At 46.8% G+C, this 8,873-nt stretch overlaps 1 long non-coding RNA gene across 1 annotated transcript; it reads right to left on the bottom strand.

Moving 5' to 3' along the window:
- Positions 1-381: 381 nt before the first annotated feature.
- On the bottom strand, positions 382-924 carry LOC136540920 (uncharacterized). Its single transcript, XR_010780049.1, has 3 exons — positions 832-924; positions 599-737; positions 382-515 (listed from the first exon to the last, which is right to left on the bottom strand). It is a non-coding gene; the product is annotated as an uncharacterized lncRNA (long non-coding RNA).
- Positions 925-8,873: the final 7,949 nt, after the last annotated feature.

Below are 8,873 nucleotides of genomic sequence, written 5' to 3'. Positions count from 1 at the left end.
CGAGTGTCAAATTTGACACTCGGCAAAAAAAAAAGGTTTGCCGAGTGTTTTTTGAATTACACTCGGCAAACCTATTTTGCAAAGAAAAAAAAATTGCATTAGAACACCATTAAAACCACTTAGAATCCATACGATGTATGACAGTTCTCCAAATGTACTGTATATATGAAAAATGCATGATGTGGATTCCACAATTAAATAAGATCAACCATCACAATGCTCAGCAAAAATCCATCAGTATAATACCGATTGATGCAGATATGCCTAATACACTCAGTCTGGAATCTGGCAATCGCATAATAACAGAATACAGCACAACATAATATCACTCAGTAGCCAGAAACACACGAACTAGATGTGGTGACATTGAAACTCCGCGCTGCGAAGTCGAGGGCAGCTTTCTTGTCGGATTTCTTCAGAGTCCTCATCTCCACTTGCACGGCTTCAACTCAACGCTCGCTGGATTACACTCTCCGAGAGACCGATGGTATGGGATCCAGGGATCCAAGCTTGAACTGCAGATAGCGAGGTGATAAATCATAAGTGAAGTGAGATGTGGCCGAATCCGCACTCGTCTAAGATTGAAACGGGCACTTACCTCCTACCGAGGCATCGCAGAGCAGAGGCCACGGGATCTGACTGAGAGCCCCCAGAAGGAAACGACTCGTGACAACGACGCACGCACGCGCTGCGTCTGGGCGGCGAGGCGAGAAGGCAGCCGCCGGGCGCCATACTGCCTGCAGCTAGCGGTGCGTAAGGCGAGCAGGCGAGCCCCGCTTGTCACCGCCGGCGCCGCGGAGGGGAGGGGACGAGGAGAGGGGTTGCGGTTACCTGCGCCTGCGCTTGCTGGCGGGCGGGCCTCTCCGCGCCCGTGGTTGTTGCTCCGGCGATGCGGAACGGCGCTGCTCCTCCTCCGGCGTCCCGATCTGTGTGATTCAGATGGACGGGCGCCCGCTCCGAGCCGGCGGGTGGGGAGGGGTGGTGCCTGCCATCCCGTGTCGGAGGGGAGCGCTGCGGTGTGGTGTGAGATGTGAGGGAAGTAACCAGACGCACGCGTGGGCCTTAGAAGCAGAGTTTGCCGAGTGTCCTTAAGATTTGACACTCGGCAAAGGATTTTTTTTATTTTTTATTTATTTTTTTTCATGGAGGGACACGTGGTGCGATGTTGCCGAGTGTCCTAGATCTGACACTCGGCAAATAAAAGAGTTTGCCGAGTGTCCTAGATCTGACACTCGGCAAATCTTTTTTAATTATTTTTCTCTTTTCACGGAGGGACACGTGGCGCGATGTTTGCCGAGTGTCGTAATTTGCTGAGTGTTTTTTCTATATTTGCCGAGTGCCGGAGTTTGCCGAGTGTTTTTCAGTAGTATTGCCGAGTGTCAAACCGTTTGCCGAGTGTTTTTAATAAGGCACTCGGCAAACAGATAGTTTGCCGTGTGTCAGAATATTTGCCGAGTGTTTTTAGTTTGGCACTCGGCAAAGAGATGGTTTGCCGAGTGTCCGATAAAATACACTCGGCAAAGAATATGACACTCGGCAAAGCCTTCGATTCCGGTAGTGGTCCTCCTGGACTCCGGCGCATGTAGATCATATAGACTAGACTCCCCAAACCGCCATGTACCCGACCTACCTCGATATATAAGGGGAGGTTGGATCCTGCAGAGGAGAGAGGATAAAAGAAGGATGAAACATATCAGATCATTTGAGTCCTCACGACCCAACGGCTCGAGCTCTGCACCGAGAGTAGAGCCACCCTGACAGGAGAACCGAGAGCTCCTCCCCCGTTTCCATCATCTTCATCTCCAACGAGGAAGAGACCTCACCGCTGACGAGCCTAGATCAGCACCGAGCGATCTCCCCTGCTAAATCTCTTACACTCTGTGTAACCCCCCAATTTGGGTGCTCTTGAATACAAGGATCATCGAACTGCTGGACGTAGGGCCCCAATAGCCCAAACTAGGTAAACCTATGTGTCCTCTATGTGTTCTTTGTGTTCTTGAGTCCACCCGAGCCACCGGAGAACTCACACTCAGTGACACCCGACGAACAACAATGCTTGCCATGGTTTCGACCCCGCGACAGATAGCATTACCTAAATTCTTATAAAGTGTGCTATAGTAATGACAAGACAAGTCCTCCTTTCTAATCAAGGGGTTTTGGAGACTTTTGTTTTGAATAAAATCTAAAACCATTGCTTCATAACTCCTCTATAGTATGAATGTCCTAGCAGAGCCATATGCATATGTTTATAAACCACAGATCTATGCTACCTAGTGAGGGATGCATCATGCTTACATGATCAAGATCACGTATGCTCCACCCATATATGTTATACTCTTACACTGAGAGTAAGCAAAAACATTCCTTTCCATACCCCATCAAGTAAAGTCTCCATGCATCCAAGATCTCTCTCCATACAATTTTGAAAAAACACATGCTGTATATATGTTATGGAAGAAAAAAATGGAGAGAGAGAGAGAGAGAGAGAGAGAGAGAGTTCAAAAAGAATGATGAAAAAGATGAGAACAAAAAAAGAAGAAAAATAGAAAAGAGAGATGAGAAATAATGATAGCTAGAAATGGAGAAAGAATCTTTAAAGTTTAAGTAATGAAACTTCCACTCATATCCACACACTTGCACTCTTGATCATAGTTTGTATGTTGTTTTCCTCCAAGGATCCATGCTTTGCCTTTACAATATAAACAATCTAAGTATGCCTATCAAGTTTCCCTACCCAAAGCTCTACATAAGCTATAGTTCTAGTATCTTTTGGCAAAAGCAAAGCTCTTGGTGAGGACACATATATATAAACGACTGAGTGATCTCAGAGAACCATATATATGAGGAGTAACATGAACTATGATTTGTTTTGAAAAATATTGTCAAAAACTCTAATCTTACCTGAGAAGGAGAAGGGATCTATGTCTTCAAGTCAGAACTGTTCAATTTCTCAACCGCCCACGTTGATGTTGTAACCACTTCAAAACCCACATGTATGAGTTTGACTTGGAATAACTTTTACGCATACTTCATATCTTAAGAAAGTTGTGTATTAAACCTACCTCAGTCTTGGCTTAGTCCTTTTCTCTGTTGATATCCTAAGAAAGTTGTGTATTAAATCAAAATGTAGGGGGGGAGCTTTGTTGATGGTCACTAACTCCTTATTTCATACCATCAACTTATGCTTAAGTTGGTAGTACAATTAACATCCACCATAGTCATAGGGCTTAATTCTAATCAATTCCCACAAGTTTTGGTGACTATGTTAATGTAACAACAAGGATGACTTGTGACATGGTGAAACACATGATCAAATGCCTAATTTGGCTACACCATGTCAAAGAGCTCATCAAGACATATGAATTGGTGTTTTGAGTCACTTAATTCGGAGTCCTGATGAGAAAGTTATGTCTTTCGAAAGATCACAACATGGGTCGAGCTAGAACTGTACATATAGGGTCGGGCCACCCAACATGGGTCGAATGACCTAGAACCTAATCCCAATGCCCCTCAAACTTACTAGAGTCTAGAATGGGAGGTCGAGAGACACTCGTAGGGGTCGAGCAACCCATCACCAACCTATCCAAGCTTACCACTTTGGCCCATCTAGAGGAAATATACTAAGGATGGATCCTACACATTGATTGAAAGTCGGTTTGCAACAAGGGATAAAATGGAGCCAAGTGGAACACCCATGGATTCATGGGCCCATCTAGACAAACAAAATGAAGCCCACTTCGACCAAAACTACCCATGATTAATTAATTTGGACTGTAAATCAATGCAACAACAAAAGACGGATGATGGAGTTAACCTATTTTTTATTTTCTTTGAAACTAGTGCCCGGCTCTTCCTCTGTGTGTAGAAAAGGAAGAAATACATCAATCAAATTATGAGAAGCTTCATGAAGGGCTTCTTTAGGAGTTAAACTTCCATTCGTCCATACTTATAAAAAAAGTATATTGTGTTTTTCATTTCTAGACCCATAAGGAAAAAAATACTATAATTAATATTTCGATCAGGCATGAACATCTATATGATAACTTCCATCTTGACTAGTGCATGTTAAACTTGATTTCTTAATTCATCTAAGGTTGAATCTCATCCCATTTAACCTTTTTGAGTTGCTTGATGAATTTACTACCCCTTAGGGACACTCTTGAGCTCACTTAGTGCAGCACACTAGCACAAATTTGATTTTAGGATATAGGTCATTTTATTTATAGAGGTGGTCGCAAAACGTGCTTGTCTCCCAAAATGCACAACAAATTTTAGAGATGGACAAACCATTTTTGGAGACACCACTGCCTCTGTAAATCTATTAACAGAGGAGAGCCACTTAATAGGATCACATCTGAAAATGGAAGGCATTTTCAGAGGCAGACTCGTTAAGTGGTCCACCCTATTAATTGAGCCTATGCCGCTAACCGTCTCTTATGACCCTCAGCCCACTACCAGTCTCGAGTATATGATGGAAGTGAAAACCCTATCCCACAATCCGCTCTCTTTGCCTCCCTCACCTGCCCGTGTCACTGCTCTCTCCTCCCCACCCACCCTCCTTATTCATTCACCCTATCCTCTCTATCAATACTAGCAGCTCAATGCTCTCTTTCTAGGCATCGGCGGCTTGATTGCACGCGCCCAAGCTATGGAGGTTGGGCAAGCCCTGATGGTTGGAGGTCGTGTGCCCTGGTTGAGGCCCTACACGCCCTAGCAGATCTAGGTTGGAGGCCACCACGACAGTGGAGGTCGCTACCTTCTGCGGTGGTGGTGGATCGATAGGTAGTGGTCAGTGCGTGGCATTCGCTGTAGCCATGGCGGGTTAGCGATAGTATCGACAACGCATCAACATGGCGATGCTCAGATCCAACCAAGGGTGGGCTTCAGATTGGGCTCGGCAATGGGCTCGGTAACGGGCTCTCTTGCAGGTTCGTGTTTTTTTATATTTTTTCAAATCTATATTTAGAGGTGGGCACATTGACCGCCTCTGGAAATCTAGATTAACTGTGATGTTTAGATCTGTAAATTACTTTTGGCCAACTCTGAAAATGGATTCAGTAGTAGTGCAGTATGTGTGCATCCAAACATTCTCGGCTCTAACTTCAGTGAAGCTACTTGTCTCGACCCCTCAATAGTATAGTCAAAGATAAAAGAGTAGGTAGTACATACTAAGTTTATGTGTGACCAACATCAAGTTTAGCACTTAGACACTATTATGTCTTTATCCTTCACAAATATGTTTGCTCATACTCCAAATCTGAAGTCCGAGGGCCAAAATAACCGTGCGGTCTCAATGTGACTAATAACACTTTGTCAATATATCCCTACTGAATAAAGTTAGCCATATATATCCTTATGCTCATCAATCACCCAACACTAGTACAAAAATTTTATTGGAGGCAGGTGTAGGGTCGAGATGGCGGACTAGAGGGGGTGAATAGTCTTTTCTAAATTTAATCGCTCCGGCTAACCGAATCAAATATGGAATTAAAACAATCAGTCTAGCTAAGACTACACCCCTCTATCTATGTTCTTAAACACCTTATAAAGATCCTAATCAGGCAACAAAGGTGCCGGGCTAGCTAGAGCTCATCTATCCAATTCTAGGAGCAAGGTCACACAAACCTATGCCACTAGTATTTTAAGCAATGAGAGAGCTCCTACACATGCTAGTAAGCAAAAGTACAAAGCCACCTAAGCTCACTAGCAATGCTCAATAACAAGGCAATCAATGCCAAATTAGAGAGCGCAAATACTTAGCTACACAAACTAAGCAATATGACTAACAAGGTTACACAAACCAAATTAGCTACGCAAGGAAGCTACTTCTATGCTACACAAGCGAGAAGGTAACTAGTGAGCTACATAAGCACTAATTACAAGAGCAACTACACAAGCACAAAGTATATGAAAGTAATTACAAGCTTGTATAATGGGATTGTAAACCAATGGGAAGAACAATGCTGATACAGTGATTTTCTCCCGAGGCTCACGTGCTTGCCAACACGCTACATCCCTATTGTGTCGACCGCTCACTTGGTGGTTCGTCAGCTAATTGGCATCACCCACCAAGCCCACATGTCGGGCACCACAAAAACCTACCCTGAAAGTGAGGGTAGCTCAATGACATGCTCAACTAGAGTTGCTCATCGTGGCTCCCGCGGGGCGAGCACAATGCCCCTCATAAAGCTCTTCTCTGGAGCACCGCACAAGCTTCTTGCGGGCTTCGACAAAGACCACCACCAAGCCATCTAGGAGGTGGCAACCTCCAAGAGTAACAAGCACTACCGACTTGCAACTCAATCACCTAGTGCCATTCGATGCAACCTCACGATGCAATCATACTAGATTCGCTCCCTCACTCGATTGGATGAACACTATAAAGCTAGAGTGAGTTAGAGGGCTCTCAAGCACCACCACATAAGCCACCAAGGCTCTAGTGTGCTCAGCTCTCCAAAAGCTAACGGTCAAAGGCCGACCAACACTTCTATTTATAGCCCCCATGAAAATAGAGCCGTTGTACTCCTTCACTAGGCACTGCTCGGGGCGATCGAACGCGTAGGTCAGATTGATCGGACGCACCCGGTCCAGCGTCCGGTCAACGGATGCACGCCACGCATCGCCTCCATTCAACCTTAGTCACTTGATCTCAATGGTCGGCTGCCACGCGCCAACGGTCAAGTGATGACTGGACGCAGCACAGCGCCAAGACCTCTAAATCCAGTGGTTTCTAGAGAGCTCCCCGAGCCTCTGTTTTTCGACCAGATGCGTCCACTCCTACACGACCGGACGCAGACCAGCATCCGATTAGTTCTGTGCTCGCGCGCTAACTCCAACGTCGCCTACGTCACCATACGTCACACCCGACCGGACATAGGCCCTACGCGTCCAATCACCTTTACTGTGCAGCGTCCGGTCACTTGATCGAAACTGCACCCAACTGCTGTCATAGACCTGACGCGCCGGTCCTGTCGAGGCCAGTGTCCGGTCACTCATAGTGACCTCCTTTCACCTTCGTTTCTTCACCGAGTTAGATCCGTTTCAACTCCAACTCCTTCTCCTGTACAAATGTGCCAACACCACCAAGTGTACACCACCATGCGTATGTGTGTTAGCTTTTTACAAACATTTTCGAAAGGATTAGCCACCAAACTTGCCATCACTTGGTCCTAGCGATGATGCAGAGTTAGATCACTTGAGTGGCACTAGATGACCGATATGCAAACAAGTTTGCCCCTCTTGATAGTACGGCCATCTATCCTAAATCCGGTCATCAACTTCTCTACACACCTATGACTGGTGAAATAAAATGCCCTAGGTTATACCTTTGCCTTGCGCATTCCATTCCATCTCCTCCAATGTTAATGCAACACAAGCACCAACATAAACAACAATGATATGATCTACTTCATATCATCACATGATCATATTGGTTCATCGATCTTGACTTCACTTGTTTTTCACCATTGCCTTCGTCCATTGGTGCCAAGTCTTGCTCAAGCTTCACCACCACGCGGTCTATCACTCCAAAGCCTCCGACTTGCCCTTCACGCTTGCAACCGGTCCATCAAGCCAAGTCATGTCTTGATCTTCTCCACCTTGATCACATGACTCCATATCATGTCTCATGAGCAATAAGCTCCTTCATCATCACAAGTGTGAGCTTTGCAACATCTTTGAGCCATCATCACTGTCATGGCATATGTTGCTCACACATATGTACCTATGGACTAATCACCTGTATATCTCACTTAAACATATTAGTCCACCTAAGGTTGTCACTCAATTACCAAAACCAAACAAGGACCTTTCAACAGGCAAAAAGGGTTAATGGAGGTGGGCATTGCAACTGCCTCCAATCAAAGGTCACGGTTAATCATGACTTAACGGAGGCGGTTGCCCTACCCGTCTCGGTTAATCCATTAACAAAGGCGGGCGAAAAAGCCCCAGTGAGCCCAATCGTGCCCACTGTGGAGCCCAATCGAGCCCCCCACCGTCGCATCCACGCTGCCGCATCTAGCTCAAGACTCCCCGTCGTCGTTGGATCTAGCCCTGCCATCGCCAGATCTGGCCCGGTGGCTAGATCTGGACCTGCCATCGCCGGATCTGGCCCCGTCGTGGTCGGATCTGGACCCGCCCTTGCCGGAGAAGGACCTGTCGGCTGTAGATCTACAAAGTGGAGAGAGCGACGAGTGAGGGAGATGAAGAGAGGAAGAGAGAGGGAGACGGGGAGAGAGAACGACCTACCTCTACCATCCAACCCCGCGCCACCGCGCATCGCGCGCCGCTAGTCCCTACGGCACCACGACACCAGGCCCCATGACGCAATGCAGACCGGCCCCGCGGACCCGCGCCACTGCGCGCCGCACACCGCCAGACCCCACGGACCCACACCACCGCGCGTCGCCTGACCCCGTGGACCCGCGCCACCGTGCCCCGGAGAGAGGGAGGCTGTGGAGAGAGAGGGACTAGAGAGAGGAAGGGAGGGAGGCGGTCGTCTGTGCGAGAGAGAGAGGGAGGCGGTGGGGGAGAGAGGAACCGGAGGGAGGGAGGCGCCTGTGCGAGTGGACTGGGAGGGAGTACGCCAGTTAGGGTTTTCATTTACTTTATATACTCGACACTAGGTATTGGGCCTAGGAATAGTAATGGGTTGGGCCAGATCTTTGGAGGTGGGCCTTATAAAATAACCTTATCCAAAAATAGATTTATGGGGGCAGTTGTCTTAAGACGTCCGCCTCCGTAAATGGACTGGTTAATCGATTTTAGGAGGCGGTTGGTTTTTGACCGCCTCCATTAATTGATTTTACGAGGCGGGCAAATGTAACCACCTCCGTTAATCGCTCGGTATTTTTGGTGGCGGTTAAATTTTGTGA

Source organism: Miscanthus floridulus, chromosome 2 (genome assembly GCF_019320115.1).
Source record: "Miscanthus floridulus cultivar M001 chromosome 2, ASM1932011v1, whole genome shotgun sequence".
Lineage (NCBI taxonomy): Eukaryota > Viridiplantae > Streptophyta > Magnoliopsida > Poales > Poaceae > Miscanthus > Miscanthus floridulus.
This window is presented reverse-complemented; position numbering and strand designations above follow the sequence as displayed.